The following is a 20,671-nucleotide window of genomic DNA, read 5'->3' as shown; positions in this document are numbered from 1 at the left end:
TATTCTCAGATATTCAAATTTGAGTATTTTCACCCTTGATATTCAGCAAAATATGTAGGATAACCGTTTTTTATAAGTTTAGGTTTGATGAACTTGATCTGACTTAACTATGCTTGGTGCTCCAGTTGTGAGGGAGAGGGGCGAGACAGGAATATTGAGAGTTCTGACAAAGGACAAGATGGACTGTCCTTTTCTTTCGCCTCACGTATTGCAGAATGTGTTTTTCCTTTTCCTGCCTTTTTCATGCATGGGTCCTCTCACAAAGAGATAACATTGTGGAATTTGTGGAAAATATTTTTTTTGATTAGCTTGTCTTTCCTAAGGTTTCCCATATATTTCCCACGATGATAGCCCACATGTCGACTGAAAGATTCATTCTTTTACACCATGATGCTACCGCACGTGCGTTAGGTTTTCCCTACATGTGCTTCATAATAAATAAAAGAGTAGTGAAAAGGAACTGAAGCAGTTTCACAGGAAATAATAGCAAAAGGCTACAAAGATACCGTAAAGTACACCACAAAACACACCAGAAGATGAGGCAGACAATTTCCCTGCCACATGAAAAAATGTGCTTTCTCTCCATGCAAAAGTTACCCAGATAAGTAATCAGGATGAATAAGGCCGCAGTTCATTTGTTTAGGGAAGATTTGGAGATTTCATAGATGTTCAAATCATCATTTGTGCTACTCCTTAATTACACTTGCAAGATCTGTTAATTTAAGAACAAATATTAGCATTTTCTTGTACAAAGCATTTAGCTAAACATGCGCCTCTTATTCGTTGTCATCATACGATCATATCACTGAGTGACAGTGTAGAAGTGGACCTCAGCTAGGCCTACCAGTGCAAGGGGTTCGCCCTTCTCTGCACAGAGTCCTCAGACCAATAGGAAGAAGTTGGCACAGAAACTGGAAAAGAAAATACAAAGTTTAATAAACCTCATGAGGTGGAACTACATTCACACAGCACCATTCGGTATTGAATGAAGTAGCACACCAAACAGAAGGAGCATGGTCCTTTTATACCCACACAGGGGCTTGAAAGAGGGCGGTACAGTTAACAATTGGCCAATGCTAGTAAACACATCCTGACAGTTACATACTACTAACAGCTGCAAGGACAGTTGAAAACTCACTGGGAATGTGCAAAGGTGGAAGATGCTAAATATAGTTTGTTTCTAGGCAGATTACAAGAGCAGTCAACACTGAGGGAGGACAAAGCACATGGTGAGCACATGGCAAACAAAATGGCTGTCAGAAATACAAAATGGATTCCGCAAAATGGACAAGATAGCATCTAAATACAAGATGGATTCCGCTAATGCTAAGCCAATCGCTGCCAATTTACAACAGATGACCCTTTTAGCATTAGCTGAAGACATCTGTTCCTCTGGGGTAATCTAAATATGCATCCCGTACATCTATTAGCATTATTTCGCCCACCTCTTTATTCAACATTTGTTGGGCTTCTGTTTCTGCAACATTCCTTTTGACAGGTATACAGGCAGAGATGCAAATGGAGCAAAGCATTGGACCACATTGGATACATACACAGCATGTAAAAAGTATCGTAATCATTACACACAGGATAGTCAGTAGCTTCCAGCCCCAAGCAGAAACAAGAGTCCAAAACCATCCAGTAAAAGTCCAAGTACCAGTCTCTGGATGAATTTCTGCAGCAATTTTATGCAGTTTTGATATTGCGACGTATACTGAAGGTGAGTGATCCGGTATGAATGCAACAGCTGCTACCGATGATGCGACATGCACCACCTCGATCAGCCAGAACCACATCTAGAACCATTCGGTTCTGGAGAGCTACAATCCTTGCAATGTGCAGCTCCTCCGTAATGTTCCCAAGTGCCATAGCTGTCTGATTGGTAACAGCTTCCACAACTCTAGTTAATCGTCTTACTTTCCTACTGTTTAATGCAGCACCCACAAAGAAGAACAAACCTAAATTTAAATCGACATATTGTTGCAGAGTGGTATCAGTTTGGTCTACTTCGTCAGTACTTATTGTCCTCTTGTATCTATTTCTAGAGATATCGTTAAATAATTTAAGGTCCCGGTGATATGATGCAGGTGCCAGAAACACAGGGGGCAATATAAAGGAGACATAGCACACACCACCACCCAGCAGGTAGTTGATAATATCCGTGGCTACCACAGACAAAATAGGTATTATGTGAGGCTATAAAACTGCTATTATTTATACCTTCAATAGTCAGAATTACAGTACATTCGCTTTTCCCCACTGGAATTCTCCCAATGCTGCTTACACATAGATCTGCTTTAGCTCTAGTAACAGAAATCACAAATTGTTCATTACTGGTAAAAGTTCTCATATTTGTGAAGACATATGGTGTTGAAATATTGTCCGGTTGATACTCTTCCCATTCCCATTTGGTCCCTTTGGCTTGAGGATAACCATCTTTATATTGGTAGCATACTTTATTAAGGCGAAAAAGAATCCCGCCTACTGTGCGTCTTCCAGATGCAAACAAAAGCGCATACCAAGCATGACAAGAACCATTAAGAGAAAAGGGAAGAGGAATAAAAGGTGTTCCTCCTTTCTTTTGATGTGCAGGTATCATCCCACACACCAAACAGTTGGTAATATTTGTGGCATTATGAGTATGATGCAACATCTGGATAAAGGTATTATTTAAATAAGATTGTTGATGCTTCTGCTCATGGTAGGGAAGCGTAAAGTAGTGGTGTTCAACTGATACTGGAGTAGTGGCGATCAAAAGCTCTCGAGCAGGAGCCACTTTCTCAATGAACCAGGTTCTTACTGCTACAGCCACCATAGCAACAACAAACCCTATAGCACAAATGATCTTTCTCTTAGCAACAGTTGATTTCATTGTGGACATGATCAGCTTGTCGTTGAAAACAATCGTTGGAGCTCTTATCCCTGGGCAGCCGTTGGTTTCCTCACCGAGGGTCAAGACGGGTGTCGCTACACTATACAAGACTCATCCTCCCCCCTTGCCACATCGGCATTCTGTTTCACTAACGCAGGGCGGTTGCTCAACCAGTCTATTTCGACGATGCGGGCTCTTTCCGTTGTCTCAGTTGGTATCTGCATAATCCAGGAATCCTGTGGCCGGGAAGACTCCCTCAAGTTCGTCAGGTGATATGGCTTGGCCTTTTTCTGTATCCAGGATGTCCCAATGGTTGATTAAGGCAGCAGGATCCACCAAGGTAGACGGCACTTTTTTGCAATGGGTGGAGTGCACCCAGTTCCTCCTGTTCGTCACTCAGACCGCAGTTCTCGTTGAAAGGAGCACCTGCTCTGGGCCGCGCCACCTCGGTTCCAAGCTTCTCGACCTCTGGAATGATCGGATCATCACCTGGTCTCCAGTTCGAAGTCCATGGCCTTCACCTGCAGACCTATCAGGAAGAGCTTCTCGAACCTGTTAATGAATAGAAACCAAACTGTCAGTCAATTGTGATAGGTAGTCACTCATCAACACGCATGGTTCATCATGTATGGGGCGTGGTTTAGGAATTCCCCAAATGGTCATAGGCCTTCCAAACACCACCTCATATGGTGTAAGACCAGATCGCGAATGTGGCACTGATCTAATGGACAACAGTGCCAAAGGTAATGTGTCTGGCCAATTCAAGGATGTGGAAGCCAGTATTTTCGCCAGTTTCAATTTCAGTGTGGCGTTATACCTTTCCACTAGCCCTGCTGATTGTGGATGGAAAGCAGAGTGGAACTTGTGCTTAATTCCTAATCCCTTCAGGACATAGTCGACAACTTGGCCAACAAAATGGGGTCCGTTATCACTCCATAAAAGCTTATAGGCACCAAATCTAGGGAAGAATTCCTTCAAAAGTACCTTTGCTGTAGTGAGAGCTGTATTGTCCTTCGTAGGGTATGCCCCTATCCATTTACTGAAGGCACATACCACTACCAAAACATACTTTAAGTTATTACAGCGCTCAAGCTGGATGTAATCCATTTGCAATACTTCAAATGGTGCGGTTGCCGTAGCAAATCCTCCTGTAGGAGTTCGTGTCCCTTTACCAGGATTATGCTGAAGGCAAATCAGACAAGACTGCACCATCTTTTTAGCTGTGCCGGCAATTTCTGGATGCTCCCAAACTTGCGTGAGCAATTTTGTGATCGAGGAGGCTCCAACATGTGCCGGCCCATGTGCCATATGAATCATAGGTTGTAAATAGGCTGTAGGCAGTCTCCACTTGCTCATCTCTTTATTCCTCCAACAGCCCTCATCGTCCAATGTTCCCTCCTTAGACCATTGCTCAATTTCTTCTGCAGAAGCAGATCTCTGCATATCTAGCACTTCCTGTCTGGTATCATGCCAACGTTCAGCCTGTGACTTCACTACGTACATAGACGTGGTGCTTCGCTGCATGGCAGTTTCACGGGCTGTTTGGTCTGCAAAAGCAATGCCTTGTCCTATCTTATCAATTATTTTCTTATGTGCGCTACATTTAACAATTGCTATTCCCTTCGGGTACGTTAAAGCAGTCAAGAGATTATGTACTAATTCTCCATGCATTATTTGCATCCTGTGGGATGTAAGAAAGCCCCTCTCCTTCCAGAGTAGCCTAAAATCATGAGGCACTCCGAAAGCATAGCGGCTATCTGTATAAATGTTCACAGATAAGTCAGTACTAAGTTCACACGCTCGTGTTAAAGCTATTAGCTCAGCTGCCTAAGCTGACTTCTGTGCAATACGAGCTGTCTCAACTACCGTCTGAAGTGTTGTAATTGCATATGCAGCTGACATTGTACCATCTTGTAACTTCAAACAGGACCCATCAACCCATAGTTCCCCATCAACACTTGAAAGGGGCGTGTCTTGCAAATCGACACGACCCTTTGTCTGTTCCTCAGTAAAGAATATACAATCATGAGACTCCTGTGACTGAGACTGAGTCACCGGGTATGGCAACAAAGTGGCTGGGTTTAGTATCGCACATCTCTTTAGTGTAATGTGAGGGGCCAACAATGTCAATTTGTATCCTGTCAGACGAGCACTAGTTAAATGCTGCATCTTCGTCTGATTTAAAAGGGCATCAACCGCATGGGGTACTAGCACCAACAGCTTATGTGACAAAACTATCCCTTCACTCTGACGTATTGACACAGCTGTTGCTGCAACTGAACGGAAGCATCCAGGTAATGCACGTGCAACAGGATCAAGTACTGCTGAAAAATATGCACAGGGACGCTGTTTGTCACCGTGTGTCTGCACTAAAACTGACAATACGCATCCATCTTTCTCATGTACATAGAGTGTAAAAGGCTTCGTATAATCTGGAGTACCTAACACTGGTGCTGAACAAAGAGCTTGTCGTAATTGTCGGAAAGCAGTCTCACATTCATCTGTCCATGGGAGGGGCATTGGAGTATCTTTAGTCAAAAGTGCTAGCAAGGGTTTAACAATGTGTGAAAACCCTAATATCCATTGCCTACAAAAAGAAGTAAGACCAATGAATGCACAGACATCTTTCTGAGTAAGGGGCACTGGTGTGTCTAAAATAGCTTGAATGCGATCTGGTGTGAGTGCATGGCCCTCCTTAGACAGAAGGTGACCTAAGTAGGTTAACTTCGGTCTACAATATTGCAATTTCTTTCGTGACACTTTGTGATGATGGGAAGCAAGAAAAGATAGCAAGGACAAAGTACATTTTTCACACTGTTCAGGGGTATCGGCTGCCAACAAGATGTCATCGACATATAGTGTGAGAGCCACACCTTCAGGCAAAACAAAAGAATCAAGTTGTGTTTTTAATGCTTGACTGTAAATACTAGGACTCTCAGTATAGCCTTGACGAACTCTACAAAATCTATACGATCGATTATTCAAAGTGAAACCGAACAAATATCGGCTATCAGGATGAATAGGGATCGAAAAGAAAGCATTCTTCAAGTCTATCACAGAGAATGTAGTTGCTGTCGGAGGAACCAAAGTAAGAAGTGTCGTTATGTCAGAAAACACAGGGTATTGTGGTACTACAATCTTGTTAACTTCTCGGAAATCAATAATGAATCGGTAAATCCTAGTGTCGGTATCTTTTTTCAGAATAGGAAGAATCAGACTGTTACAAACATTGTAAGGAACTTCCTCAACAACCCCCACTTCAATGAGATCATGGACAATACGTATGAGTGCTTCTTCACCTTCCTGTGAAATTTTGTATTGAGGCAAACGTGGCAGCACAGCGCCCTCCTTGACACTAATATGTACTGGTGGAATAACCATTTGCCCTACATCAGTGTCTGAAGTAGCCCACAAATTACTAGGGAGTGAAGCTAATGCAATATCCTCTTTAACAAGACAAGCTCTCTCCTTCACAGGATGGTTGTCATTCAAGATAACACGTACACCTTCTGGAGAACATCGTATCGTAGCCCTGAAATACTTGAGCATATCAAGACCCACAATATTGTCTGGTGTATTCGGGGAAAGCAAAAATGGACACGGAGCAGTACATTTATCCACATGGAATGCAAGTGGTTGTGACAATGGGCTAAGCAAAGGGGTTCCATCGAAACCTATTGATGTAATGGTTAAGCCAGAGAGGGGAGCCCTTGGAACCAATTGTTTAGACCAGGCGCTACAAGTAGCTCCTGTATCAACCAGAAACTGATCAGTGGAACCCAAAACATTTGCTCTAACATAGGGACCCCTCTGATCTACTGGAACTTCAACTGATTCCTTACCCCATCCTAGGCAATCCTATGCATAAGCAGAATCTTGAGAATCAGACGGCACATAGTCGGACATTTGATATTGGTTCCTTCTATCAAAAGTGTTAAACCCATTCTGCCCACGTATATTAGCATCAAACCTAGCACGATCACCTGTGCATCCTCTAGGCCCTGAATATCCTGAACGATTTTTCATTTGTCCCCAACCACGTGGACACTGCTGAGCACACAGTGCTGGACAATCGGAAGCCCAATGCCCAAATTTCTTACAGTACGCGCACTGGTCAGCAGACAAATTCGAACGAGTATAAGAAGGGAAAGACGAACCATAAGATCCACATCCACCTCTATCACTACCTCTAAAAGGCGGACCATAAGCCTGAGCCAACATAACCTTTGTTTTTAATTCTTTAGTCTTCTTATCCTCATTACCCTTTGCTTCTAATTCCTGGCGTTCATAATACTGAGCCATAGTCAAGAGAGAAACCGGAGAAGAGGTAGTCCATGAACTCTCACTGGCTTTTAAGCGACTAGCTATTCCTGGCAACAGGTTTGTGACATATTTATCGACAAACAGATGAATGCCCGTGTCATCTGTCAATGACTGGCCACTAAAATCGTGGAATGCTTCTTCAAAGCGTTGCTTACAAGACGCTAAAACAGTCCAATCTATCTTTTTAGGGGTAATAATCGTTTTTAACTTAACTAATATAGCTGCGGGAAGATCTAAAATTAACTGACATGGCTTCTGTGCGGGTTCCCTTTCTACATCCATTTGTTCTAACTCTTTCCATAACGCCCCAAAAGCTGCACGATCATCAATTTTATGAATAGTTCTCCACATATCAGGTGGTAATACCAATCCGAAAAATAAATCAATATCAGGCAAAGTCATAGTACAAGAGCTAATAGCACCCTCAACTTCCTCATAAAAAGCGGCTGGATTTTCCGCGGATCAGGCAATGCAGTTTTAAGTGCCATGACATCCGTCCTATTCCAAGGAGTGTAAACCCAATTATAAATAAAATAACCCTTTGCATCGATAGAGGCCTTATCATCACTTGTACCCTGTCCTTTAGGAGGAACATACAAAGGCGCGGCCTCCCGCATAGGTTTCGCATGAACTATCATAGTCTTATCTGTTCCGGAGATAGAAGCTTGTGCCATACTGGTCTGAGATGTCTGTGCAGCTACGTCTGCAGCCTTTTTCTCCTCTCGCAAACGGACTGCATCAACACGCAGTTTAACCAAACGCCTGATTGTATCATTCACCTGGGGGAAAACAAAAAGACCATCACCCATTTGCTTGCAATTAACTGCTACATCGTCGGGCTCTAACTCTTCAGAATATTTCCTAAACAGCTCAAGGACCTCTGCGGCAAACACCTCAGTAAAATACAGCTGCTCCCTTTCCTGCCACCCTTTCATACTATCTAGAAGTTCAGAGGCGGGGCAATGCTACGAACTGCTTTACGAGCAGCAGATCTAAGCTGGGTCGAACGCGCAGCGGTCAACATAGAACGAGTTTCTCGTGCCTTGTGTTCCTCCGAACTAGAGTCCTCATCTGACTCATGAGGGGCAGAAGGAACAGTATACGGAGGTGGAGGACGATCTAATAATAAGGAATCATCTTGTGGTTTATTAAGTATAGGATAAAGGGGCCGCCGAACAGCGTATTGGCCAGTTACCTGTAAATTGAGCTCCCTATCGTCTCTCTCTTTTAACTCTTTTATTTCTTTGTTCTTCAGCTCTAATGCTTTCACATAAATGTTCTTTCGTTGTTCTTTTTCAATCAAGGCTTGCTCACGCTTCATTCGTTCACGCACTTCTTTCTCCCACATTCGTACACAGTCAAACATATCTTGCCTAGTCTTTCTCTTAAATATACATTGTTCCACATACTCAATCTTTTGTAAATCAAATGACCCATGCATAAGCCAACGCAACTCAGGATCCTTACGAGTGTATTTATTCCATAATGTGCTGTACATTATAGAAGAAAGACCATACTTAATATACATATCCCTATTAGGCGTCCCCTCCGGGGGGGGCCGGTTGTGCTTCATCGAGTCTCAAATTGGTACCACTACAAAAGCAACACATCCTATGAAGTGTGCTAAAAACGGGCATGCCAAAAATAGTGCAGAATATGCAGTATTATAATCAAAGTAGCACTTAACCCCTTCAGTGCCCATGACGAGCTGGACTCGTCATGGGCCGCGGTTGCGCTGTGCCCATGACGAGTCCAGCTCGTCATAGACCCCGCCCGCTAATGAAAGGCGCGGCACAGGGCGGGGAAAGGGGCGGGCACTGAAGGGGTTAAGGTACCTTTAGTACGATGTGCCGTTCAAATCAATTCAGATAGAGAAAATTTTCCTCATTACCTGCCTATATAAATTGCAATTTATATATGAATCACATAGAAATCTAAGTTGGCCAACACAAATTCCAAAATACAAAAGCTGCTGTAAGTGTTACTAAACTACCTTACCAATCCCAGGCATAAAAACCAACAGCAAGCGCCGCAGAATGACACTTACCAATCACTTGGTGTCCAGGTTCCAACTGCCAAGTTCTTAAATCGACCAAATGGTCACTGCACGGCGAATCAACAGGAGAGATCTCAGTCGAGGACCGGCACCACCTGGATGGTCAGATCAGAAAGAAAGGAAAAACGCTGTGGTTGCCAAGACTCGGATCTCATCGGGCAGCGATTGCGTCCAGAGCGAGATTCCAATCCTTCGTCGCGACCAATCCTTTGGGCATCCGAGTCGCCGATGAGCCCCACGTTGGGCGCCAATTTGTAGAAGGGGACCTCAGCTAGGCCTACCAGTGCAAGGAGTTCGCCCTTCTCTGCACAGACTCCTCAGACCAATAGGAAGAAGTTGGCACAGAAACTGGAATAGAAAATACAAAGTTTAATAAACCTCATGAGGTGGAACTACATTCACACAGCACCCTTCGGTATTGAATGAAGTAGCACACCAAACAGAAGGAGCATGGTCCTTTTATACCCACACATGAGCTTGAAAGAGGGCGGTACAAGTACAGCAGAAGATTTTATGTACATATAAGGTCATATAGAAATGCACAGTCGACAAGTAGGAGGAGTTAACAGTTTGCCAATGCTAGTGAAAACATCCTGACAGTTACATACTACTAACAGCTGCAGGACAGTTGAAAACTCACTGGGCATGTGCAAAGGTGGAAGATGCTAAATATAGTTCGTTTCTAGGCAGATTACAAGAGCAGTCAACACTGAGGGAGGACAAAGCACATGGTGAGCACATGGCAAACAGAAATACAAAATGGATTCCGCAAAATGGACAAGATAGCCTCTAAATACAAGATGGATTCCGCTAATGCTAAGCCAATCGCTGCCAATTTACAACAACAGGTGTCTTTGTAATAGTTCTTACAGGGTCTGATTTTTTTCCACGGGTTGTCCAAGTGCACAAGGTTGCATATGGTTTACCTGCTGATCTTTAAGTGCTGTTGCAGAGAAAACATGTGGGGACCCTGGCATCTGAGATCCATTCATAACTCATAATTGCATCCAGATGATCTCTCGGATAATGTGATTGGTGCTCTTTTTCATTTTCCAAACTACCAATTGATAAGCAACAAAGACCATTGTCAAATGCTGTTGACTGGTGAACAATATATAGATTTTCTTCGCTTTCTGCACAATATTTTGGAAGGGTTACCCTTATCTTTGAAAATGGATATGGTAAGGGAGTTGAGCGTGGCCAGGTGGGCATAACAGGCATTTTTTTAGCCCATGTAGAGTTTCCATGTTTTCAGTGGTCTGCATGCCATCATTTCTGCAGTGTAGGAAACAATTCCTAGTTAGTTCCCAAGAGTACTTCAATGGCTTTCCACACTTGGGGATGACTGTTTCAACTGCTATAATGTGGAGGCCTAATTTACATGGAGATACACACCTGTAAAAGGCTTCACCGAATCCATGGACAAGAAGACCAAGTAAATCGATGCAGCAAGCAAAAAAGTAGCGAGGGAATTGATGTATAGGCAACTTTGTCAGGTTCCTTTCCTGTTGTGAATGGTCCAAGTGGGAGGAGGTGCAGAAGCTTGTAAACCTTCTTCCAAGAGGAGTATACGTAAATGGTGTAGGAGATGACTTCCAAGGCAAGACCATCTCCAACATAAGTTGTGCATTTGACACTGCAGATACAGTCTCTAGAGATATCAACATTGGCATCCTCCTCAGACGCCACTCTTGGATTTGCATCTCTGGATTCAAGCCTGAGGTTCAGCATCATCTCTTCAATTTCCCATTTGATGAGGAACATCTCTTTGGCACACGCGAAAAATAAAAAAGGATTTCAAGGCTGTGAAGTGTATGGGGTCCTGCTATCCCCATCTGTGAGAAACTCTTTTTGCTAGCAACAGCCTTGGGGGGAAGGGGGGATGGAGGCCACTTCTCCAGACCAGCTGTAATCCTACCAGAGTCAGAAGCAAACCTTCTATCAGCAAGAGGATAGGTGTTACATCCGGTGCATGTACCAGGGTAATGAAACAGGCAAGGGCAGAGGTGGCTCCCGTAAGAAGTTTCCACCTCTAAGCAGTGACTCACTTCCCGCTGCTATCACACATCACCTTTCGTGGGATAATACAAGACTTGCTGTCTCACTGGGAGGAAATCACATGTGATCAGTGGAGATTAGTTGTGGTTCCCCGAGGCTGCTGCCTAGAGCTTCTCAAATACCCTTCCAACATCACACCAAGCAGATACGTCCCCAGCAGAGACCATCACAGCCTTCTCAGAGAAGATACTTAAGTATACAAAAAAGTGATAAATAGAATGCTGATATTAATCTCACTGGTAATTACTCAAGCCACATCCCAATCCATCATTATTTTGCACACTATGTCACCTCAGTTTGGACCCAGCTATATCCTAATCTGTCTTGGTCCTCCTCCAATAGGAACAATACAGCCCGAACTGCCAAACCAGGACCTCCCTGAACCAGAACACAAGCAGCCCAGGACCAGTTTCACCCCAGTTATTGGTTCATAAGCCAGCTACAGCTTGGTTCCAGTGACAATGTCTGGGCATACCGATCTCACTTAGGGTGATACTAATGTATACAAAAAAAAAAGTGTACAAAGCTTCCTCTGTCACCGGGAGAAAATCCCATCAGGCCAGTGAGTTTAGTAGTGGTTTCCTGTGGCTACTGCCCCTCCAACATCCTACCCTGCAAATAAGAACCCAGCATAGACCATCCCCACCTTCTCAGAGAAGAGGCACAAGTGCTTCTTGAGAAAGGCGCTATAGACCGAGTGCCTTCAGACCAGCAGAGACAAGGTGTGTACTCTCAGTTCTACCTTTCGGGATGTCATCTCTCTGCTCAAACAAGGCAGTTACATGATGCACTTGACCTCAAGGACCCCTAATTTCACACTCCCTATTGACACTACCTTTATTTTGTGGCAAGTAGATATCACTAGTAACTTAAAGAATTTCCCTTTGAGGTCATAACCGATCCAAGGATGTTCACACACTGCCTAGCAGTGGTGGACATCCACCTGTAAATAGGGGCACTCACATCTGCCCTCACCATTACAATTGGCTGATCAAGAGCGGCAGAAGGCAGCAATGCCTTGCCCACACTCGAGTTGCGATTTCCTTGCTAAACAGATTGGGATTCATAACAAATTTCACCAAGCTCCATCTCTAAACACAACTGCCCCAGCCATTCTTGAGATCCCTGTTGAACGTAGTTACGGCAAAAGCCTACAGGTAATATCAGAGGGTATTGGCATTCAAGTTTCTGTTGCCTTTTTTTCAGGCCAATTTTCCCAGTCAAAAATGTGATGGAGCTTCTAGAGAGCGTGGCCTCGTGCATCTGTACTGTAACGCACACCAAGCTCTATATACACCCTACAGTAGTGCCTATTGTGGAAATGGTCATAGGCGGAGACTCTGGAAAGATTTAGTGTTGATAAAGACTAGCACTTACCACTCTCTGCATTGATGGATCAACAACAACTTGCTATGTGACAGGGCATTTGCAGACCCCATTCAGCAACTGACCATTTACACCGATGCCTCACTTGCAATAACATGACCATCCAATGGGTGTCCGAGGGCTACCACATCAATTCCCCAGAATTGCTAGCCATACACCTAATCCTCAAAGCCTTATTCCAGGTCATTCATGGGAAAGTAGTCCTCATGAAGACAAACAACATAACTACCATAAAATAAAGTTGACAGCACTCTCCCAGCTCTTAACACTACCTCATGGGATTTGGCATTGGGCAGTCTGCCATGACATACCACACCTAACGGAACACCTTTCATGGGTGTACTAAGACTTTGCAGAACTGTTCAGCACAATATATCAATAAGTCCAAGAGTGAGAACTCTACCCACAGGTACTACACAGGTACTTTCAGCTTTAGGGCACACCACAAATAAACCTGTTCGCCACCGCTGAAAATGTAAAAAGCCCAAACTTCACCTCCATTTGTCCATACCCACAATCCATGGCCAATGCAAAATGGATGAATTGGTTATGACCTTTGATATGTTTTCCCTCTCACAAACTCCTTCCATATATAGTGAGGAATAGAAGAGAAGCATTCCTGACATGTATCCTGTTGGCTCCCCCATGAGCCAGGCAACCCATGTACCCCATGCCCCTGGAGATGTTCAGCTGCCACATGTGAGAAAGTGCCCTCTTTCTGCATGGTTGCCCCCAATTTTTGCTGAACTGCTGATTGACTGCTTTGACTGAGTGTGCCCTGGGTGCCTGCTAATCAGGTACCCAGGGCCTATGTTCTTCCCTAAAATTGCATTGAAACCCAAATCCAATTAACACCTCTGGCCACAGGTCAGTCCCTGGTAAATGGTACCACAGGTGCCCAGGGCACTGTAAGCAGGAAAGGACTCTAAGGGCTACAGCACTTATTGTGCCACCCTTAGAGGTCCTGTACCTTTACACTCACACACTGCCTTTGTAGGCTGCGTGTCTTGGTGCAGAACAAAGTGAAGAGTCGTCATGGCACACATCCTTGTGTGCCATGCCTACAACCCGCTACCCTGGCATGGATCAGTCACCCCTTTAGCTGGGTGCCCTATACCAGTGGCCAGGGTATAGGTGCATGAGCCCTGTATCCCTACAGTGTCCATGTCCATTATTAGACATTGTAAGTGCAGTGCTGCCATTAAGAATATATGGTGCTGGGACTTTGTTATTACGAACTCCACAGAACCATAATGGCTACACTGAAAACTGGGAAGTTTGGTATCAAACTTCTCAGCACATTAAACGCAAACTGATGCCAGTGTGGGATTTAATGAAAAATGCACACAGAGGGCATCTTCGAAATGCTGTCTAAAAAATGACCTAACACTAGTGTCCAGGCTGAGTGGTTGCTTTCAGCTGCCACCACCAGACATGTTTCCGGACCCCTGGGTCAAGAGCCTGCTGCTCTCGGGGGCCTGAGACAATGAACATCATGGGACGAGGTGCCGAGCCTCCTCCCCCAGGATGGGCAGGGTCCATGAAGGGGAAGCTTTAAAGGCTTGCTGCCTTTGTGAGCTTCCCCAGGACACTTGCTGCTTACAGCAACTGGTCCCCACTGGTTCTGACCCCCACTTTGGGCAGGACAACTGGCGGGAAAAACAAGTGAGGAAGAGAGGTGTGCTCACCTCTGCCAACTCCACCTCTCAAGTGAGGGAGGCGAGGTGAAGCACAACTCTCAGTTCCCCCCATCTTGTAGATGGAGGGAACCAGCCAACCAGGGTGAGGCTTCTTCCCCCCTCCCACTGGAGGATGGCATCATAGTGGGGTGTACCCACCCCAGGGAAGGGACCCTTTGGTCCCAACCTTTTACCTACCTGTAACACCCCTAAATATAGTATTTAGGGGCACCCCTGAACCTTGCTTCCCCAGACAAGAAACCAGAAGAAGAAGGACCGAGCAGCTGTGCCCAAGCTAACAAGAGGAGGACACCTACTGACTTGGCCCCAGCCCTACCAGCCTTTCCTCACCTCGGACCTGCAGAAGAGAAACCCTGGTGTGTCCTGCAGCCAGCAGCCTCAAGAACACAGAGGACCTGCCCTGCCTTCAAAATGAAAGACTCTACCTCCCTTGAACACCGCATTTGTTCACCAACAGACTCCAGCTCCGGCAGGATCCGCGAGTCTGCACAACTCTACACCTGACGCCCACGGCCCGAGTTAGAGTGGCTCAACACTAAGAGGAGGTCTCCCCAGTGATCCTGACCCAAGATCCGGTGACCTCTGACCTGCCTCAAGCTTCCAGCCGACGCCTGCAGCCTCAAACCGGAAGGTCCCCCCCAACCGCGACCAGGAGCTGGTAAGAAAATCCGACCCTAAAAGGCCCCACTGCCCCCGACGCCCCACGGCTTTGGGTGGCCCAAACGACTCCCAACATCTCAACTTACCTCTCCAAGTGGTGGTCGCACCAAGAAACCTTAGACCCGAGCCTGCAGTGAGTTTGCAAACTGGAGACTCCCCATTGAAAGCTACAGGGCACCCGATACCAAAACAGCCCTCTGCACCCGGCCCCCTCATGTGCACATTTTGTGCTGGCTTGAACTCCCATTTGCGCTGAGCTTAAGTCCAGGAGCTTTGCTCCCTCAACCCTGTAGCCTGCTCGTAAGCAGCCACCAACCGGAACACCCTATTCCCCATTGGATAACAGTGGGCCTCAGCACTCTGTACCTGGCTGCCTTAGTGCCACTGAGGGTGTAACAAGAGTGCATCCTTGACCCTGGGGGACCCCTGAGTCTATGCCCAAAATACCAACTCCCACAACCGAATACATACCTTTGAACTGCTAACCCTATGTTCGAGGCATATGAGCTGCAGATTGTACACTGTGCATAGATCGCCATCTGGTGTTGGGCTTGGATGCTTGCACTTTGTTGTTGCCTTGGAAGAGTCTTTTTTAGTCATGAGATAGGTGACTTCTCCCTTGGACGATAGTGTACATGGGCATCGACTCCACCCTCGAATGTAACTTGTGCGCTCTGGTTCGGCACCATATTCTCCAAATCTTTTCGTTGCGCAATCTATCTAAAACTCGATTGTATTGTTTTCGATCGCATGATTTTTGACATGCACCTCAACTACTCAATTCCAGTCATCGACGCGGGCCGCTGGACCTATCGACGCCGTTCGGGCCTACAGCTAATGGAAAGGACTTCATTTAAAAATTTTTACAGTGTGGTGCTAAATTCCCACACAGTGACCACCACAAGGTCTGTAACCTGTGTCTCTCGCCTGAGCACGATGAGAGCAATTGCCAGGCCTGCGCCGATCCAAAAAGACCATCCGTGCTCGCCGGGCCCGATGACACATCATGGCGCAGCAAGCAGCTCCGGTACCGGTGGACATCGATGAAGGCCCCGATGTCCAGGAGGAGGATTCTGAGGACCTGGAAACGGTGTCCGAAGCAGACGACTCCGACTCAGATGACCACATCACTCCTGGTCAACGAGTGAGTTCAACTGCCCCTACCCAACTCCACCTGAAAAAAAGAAGGCCCTGGTCAAGACTTTGCCAGCTGGCTCCAGTCGTGACCGAAAACAAGTTTCAGAAGACCCGCCCCGGGGCCCAGGTTCCGAAGATAAGGGACTAGCCTTCGGAACCGAAAAAGATTTCCACCTCCACAGCCAAGCCGAAGGACCCCAAACCACCTTCGAAGGCCTCGGAGCAGAAATCCAAACCCTGCTCGGACCCGAAAAAATCAGAGCCGAAAGCAGTTACCGAACAGGAAGAACTTTTTCAACTGGATCCTATCGATCCAAAACAAAAAACTCTCGTCATAGACCCCAAAACAGGACATGTGGCTGCTGTTCCACACAAGCAGAAGAAGCTGGACACACCAGACACTCCTGCAGTGCCTGTGAAGAGAAAAGACTGTGCCACTTCACCTATACGACCCTCTTCTCCTGTTTTTCCTCCTAAGCCTGTCTCTCCTCCACATTCTCCAAGACTTCCACCACACTCACCACCACCACAGGATGATGATGATTTAGGGGGTGGGGGGGCAACTATGACCCGTTTACTGACCCTGATGACGGGACGATTGGGACGATTATGATGACCCAATAGATCCTCCAGACCTCCCTGATCCCCAGGCATATCCAACAAGCCATCTCCCCCAGATGACAATATTGGCTTTGGTCAGCTTGTAAATAGAGCTGCTCTCTACCATGGTATTCATATGCATTCTGACCCTGCAGACGAGTACTTTCTTCTAGACACCTTTAAACAGTCACAAAATACTGTACAAACCCTGCCAATGCAAAAGGGTGTCATTAAACATGCCCCCGACATATTCAAGGACCCTGTGAGCTAGAATTCTCAATCCCAGGATTGACAAAAAATATAAACCCGCTCCCGATGATCCCACTTACATCAAGGGTCAACTACCTTTAGACTCACTAGTGGTAACTAATGCGAGAAAACGTGCCAACTCTCAGACCTCCGGTGATGTGCCACCTCCGGATAAAGAGTCTAAGTAATTAGATGCCTCTGGCAAGAGAGTTGCTGCCCAAGCAGCTAATCACTGGCGGCTAGCCAACACACAGGCATTACTTGCTAGGTACGATAGGGTTCACTATGACCAACTAGAAACTCTATTACAACATTTATCTAATCAATATAAAACCAAGGCAAATGATTTAATTCAGGAGGGCAAATTAATAACCAATGCATCAATCAAGTGTGTCCTTGATGCAGCTGACACAGCCTCTAGGTCCATTAACGCTAGTGTGTTACTCAGACGACATGCCTGGTTACGCATCTCAGGCTTCAACAGGAGGTACAGACAACTATCCTCAATCAGCCGTTCAATCAAGAACAACTTTTTGGACCGGCTGTAGACACCATTCTAGAGAAAATGAAAAAGGACACGGAGACTGATAAATCCATGGGGGCATTACAGTCTCCATCCACACATGGTTCCTTTCGTCGCTCCTTCTATAGAGGAGCATCAAAAAATATTGGAACAGACACCGCCTCTGCTTCCTACAAAAACACCACGCAAACATCCCCCAACAGAGGATATTTTAGAGGCGGATACAGGGGAAATAACAACAAAGGGAGAGGCCGAGGTAACAACAACACTTGTGCCTCCCCCACTAATAAACAGTGACTTCCCTCCACTCCTCCCAGACCATTTCACCCCGGTCGGAGGGAGACTATCACAGTTCCTACCTGTCTGAAATTGCATCACTACCGACAAGTGGGTAAGACAAATTATCCAGTATGGTTACTGCCTGGAACTTACAGCAACCCCACCCACCATACCACCCAAACAGCATCCAATGTCCACAGAACATCTCACACTCTTAAAACAAGAGGTTGTCTCACTGCTTCAAAAGCAGGCAATAGAACTAGTTCCCTTACAGCATCAAGGAACAGGGGTGTACTCGCTGTATTTACTAATCCGCAAAAAGGATGGCACCCTAAGGCCAATACTCTACCTCAGACCCCTCAATCTATACATACAGTCATATCATTTTCACATGATCACTCCAACAGGTCCTCCCACTACTTCAACAAGGCAACTTCCTTGCCACACTAGACCTCAAGGACGCCTACTTCCACATCCCCATACACCCTGCTCACAGGAAATATCTAAGATTCAGAGTGGATGGACAACACTATCAGTTCAAAGTCCTTCCATTCGGGGTGACCACCGCACCCAGGGTGTTCACAAAGTGCCTTGAAGTAGTTGCAAAACACTCAAGATGATGGACGGAATGTTGCACATTGGCAAAACATTCACCCCCAGTCACAGATCTGGGTTTAATCCATCGTTATTTTGCTCACCACGCCTACCCAGTTCAGACATGGCATATGCAAATCAGTCTTGACCCTGTGCCTCATGGGAACAGTCCAGCCCGAACTGCCAAGCCATGTCTTCCCTGGACTGGAATCAAGCATCCTAGGACTGGTTTCGGGGTTTCGCCCCTCTTCAGCCAGGATAGCTTGACTCCAGTGGCGTAGTGAGCACGGGACCCACGTCCGGGCATACCCTTCCCACATAGGGCGAACAGCAAAACACACAAGATGATGGATGGAATGTTGCACATTGGCAAAACATTCACCCCCAGTCACAGATCTGGGTTTAATCCATCGTTATTTTGCTCACCATGCCACCCCAGTTCAGACATGGCCATATGCAAATCAGTCTTGACCCTGTGACTCTTGGGAACAGTCCAGCCCGAACTCCCAAGCCATGTCTTCCCTGGACCGGAATCAAGCATCCTAGGACCGGTTTCGGGGTTTCACCCCTCTTCAGCCAGGATAGCTTGACTCCAGTGGTCTAGTTGTAGCACACTTGAGAAGACAACAAATCCATGTCTTTCCATACCTCGACGACTGGCTGATAAAAGCCAAGTCATTCAACCAGTCGGTTCTTCACACTCATCAAACAATCCAGCTGCTACACGACTTGGGATTCACAATAAACTACACCAAGTCACATCTTCAGCCCTCACGCATGCATTAGTATCTAGGGGCCACATTGGACACCTCCAGAGCTCTGGCATACCCCAATCCAGCCAGGATAACCAATAGTATACAAACACTAATCACCAAATTTCAGCCACAGCATTCCCTCCCAGCAAGGGTATGATGGCCTCTTGCATTTTTATCGTACCTCATGCAAGACTTCAGATGCGCCCCTTATAAGAATGCCTAGCACATCAGTAGAACCAGGCTCAAGGACAACTTACAGGTCTGGTGTTGGTGACAGCCTCACACATCGCTCTCTGCAGTGGTGGAACACACAAAACCTTTCCAAAGGGCGGCCGTTCCTAGAGCCGGTTCCACAGATAGTGCTAACAGCAGACGCATCACTCACCGGCTGGGGAGCCCATCTCCTAAACCACACTTTTCAAGGCAAATGGACCACTCAACAGAAAGTGTTTCACATCAATCACCTAGAATTACTGGCAATCTTTCTAGCATTAAAATCATTCCAAGTACATCTACATCACAATACTGTCCTAGTCCGGACGGACAACATGACAGCCATGTATTACATACAAAAACAAGGAGGCACACATTCTTTGCAGCTGTCTCCGCTGGCACAAAACATTTGGAGATGGGCCATTCCACAAAACATATACCTTCTGGCAGAACATCTTCCAGGAGTTCACAATCAGATTGCGGATCTGCTAAGTTAACAGACACAGCAGATACACGGATGGGAACTTCATCCCCAAGTTCTTCAACCATTTTTCCAAATTTGGGGTCAGCCAGACATAGATCTGTTCGCCACACACGCAAATGCAAAATGCCCAACCTTCGCCGCCAGGTTTCCACACCAGTTCTCCAAAGGCAATGCGATATGGATGAACTGGTCAGGCAAATTTGCTTATGCTTTTCCGCCACTCCCACTGATTTCCCTAGTAGTACGCAAGCTCAGACAACAGTCTCTCAGGATGATCCTGGTAGCTCCCATATGGGCATGGCAACCGTGGTTCACAACACTACTGGAACTTTCAGTAGTTCCACACCAAAAACTAAGTCTCTCCCCAACGTTGCTAACGCAGAACCATGGAGACATAAGGCACCCCGATCCAGGTCAACTGAATCTAGCGATCTGGCTCCTGAAGTCCTAAAGTTCTGTTATCTTAACCTTCCACCGGCCTATATGAACATCATTAAACAAGCCAGACGCCTTACTACTAGAGCTTGCAATGCAGCAAAATGGAAATGATTTGTCATCTACTGCAATAACAATAACATCGATCCGCTGGATGCTTCAATTCAGGACATCATTTGCTATTTATTACACTTACAATGGTGTAATCTAGCATATTCATCCATAAGATTACACCTAGCGACACTTGCCACTTGTAGGAAAGTGGCTCTGTATATACTGTTCCCAAATAGGTACAGTGTGCACAGAGTCCACAGTCGCCAGAGGTTTGGCAGGGGCTAAAGTTAGAT

General features: G+C 45.9%; 1 protein-coding gene and 1 long non-coding RNA gene across 2 annotated transcripts in view; one reads left to right on the top strand and one right to left on the bottom strand.

Annotated features, from left to right (window-relative positions):
- Positions 1 to 20,671, top strand: part of ABCC3 (ATP binding cassette subfamily C member 3) — a 693,015-nt gene that overhangs the window by 409,921 nt on the left and 262,423 nt on the right. The gene's annotated exons all lie outside the window — the stretch shown is intronic.
- The window catches only part of LOC146809858 (uncharacterized), a 326,459-nt gene continuing 306,793 nt past the window's right edge, over positions 1,006 to 20,671 (bottom strand). Inside the window, exons 5-6 of the long non-coding RNA XR_014966498.1 lie at positions 9,243 to 9,599; positions 1,006 to 3,424 (exon numbers count right to left, since the gene is read on the bottom strand). This is a non-coding gene — a long non-coding RNA (uncharacterized LOC146809858). The remainder of the gene's footprint in view (positions 3,425 to 9,242; positions 9,600 to 20,671) is intronic.

This window comes from Triturus cristatus, chromosome 7, assembly GCF_964204655.1.
Source record: "Triturus cristatus chromosome 7, aTriCri1.1, whole genome shotgun sequence".
NCBI lineage: Eukaryota > Metazoa > Chordata > Amphibia > Caudata > Salamandridae > Triturus > Triturus cristatus.
This window is presented reverse-complemented; position numbering and strand designations above follow the sequence as displayed.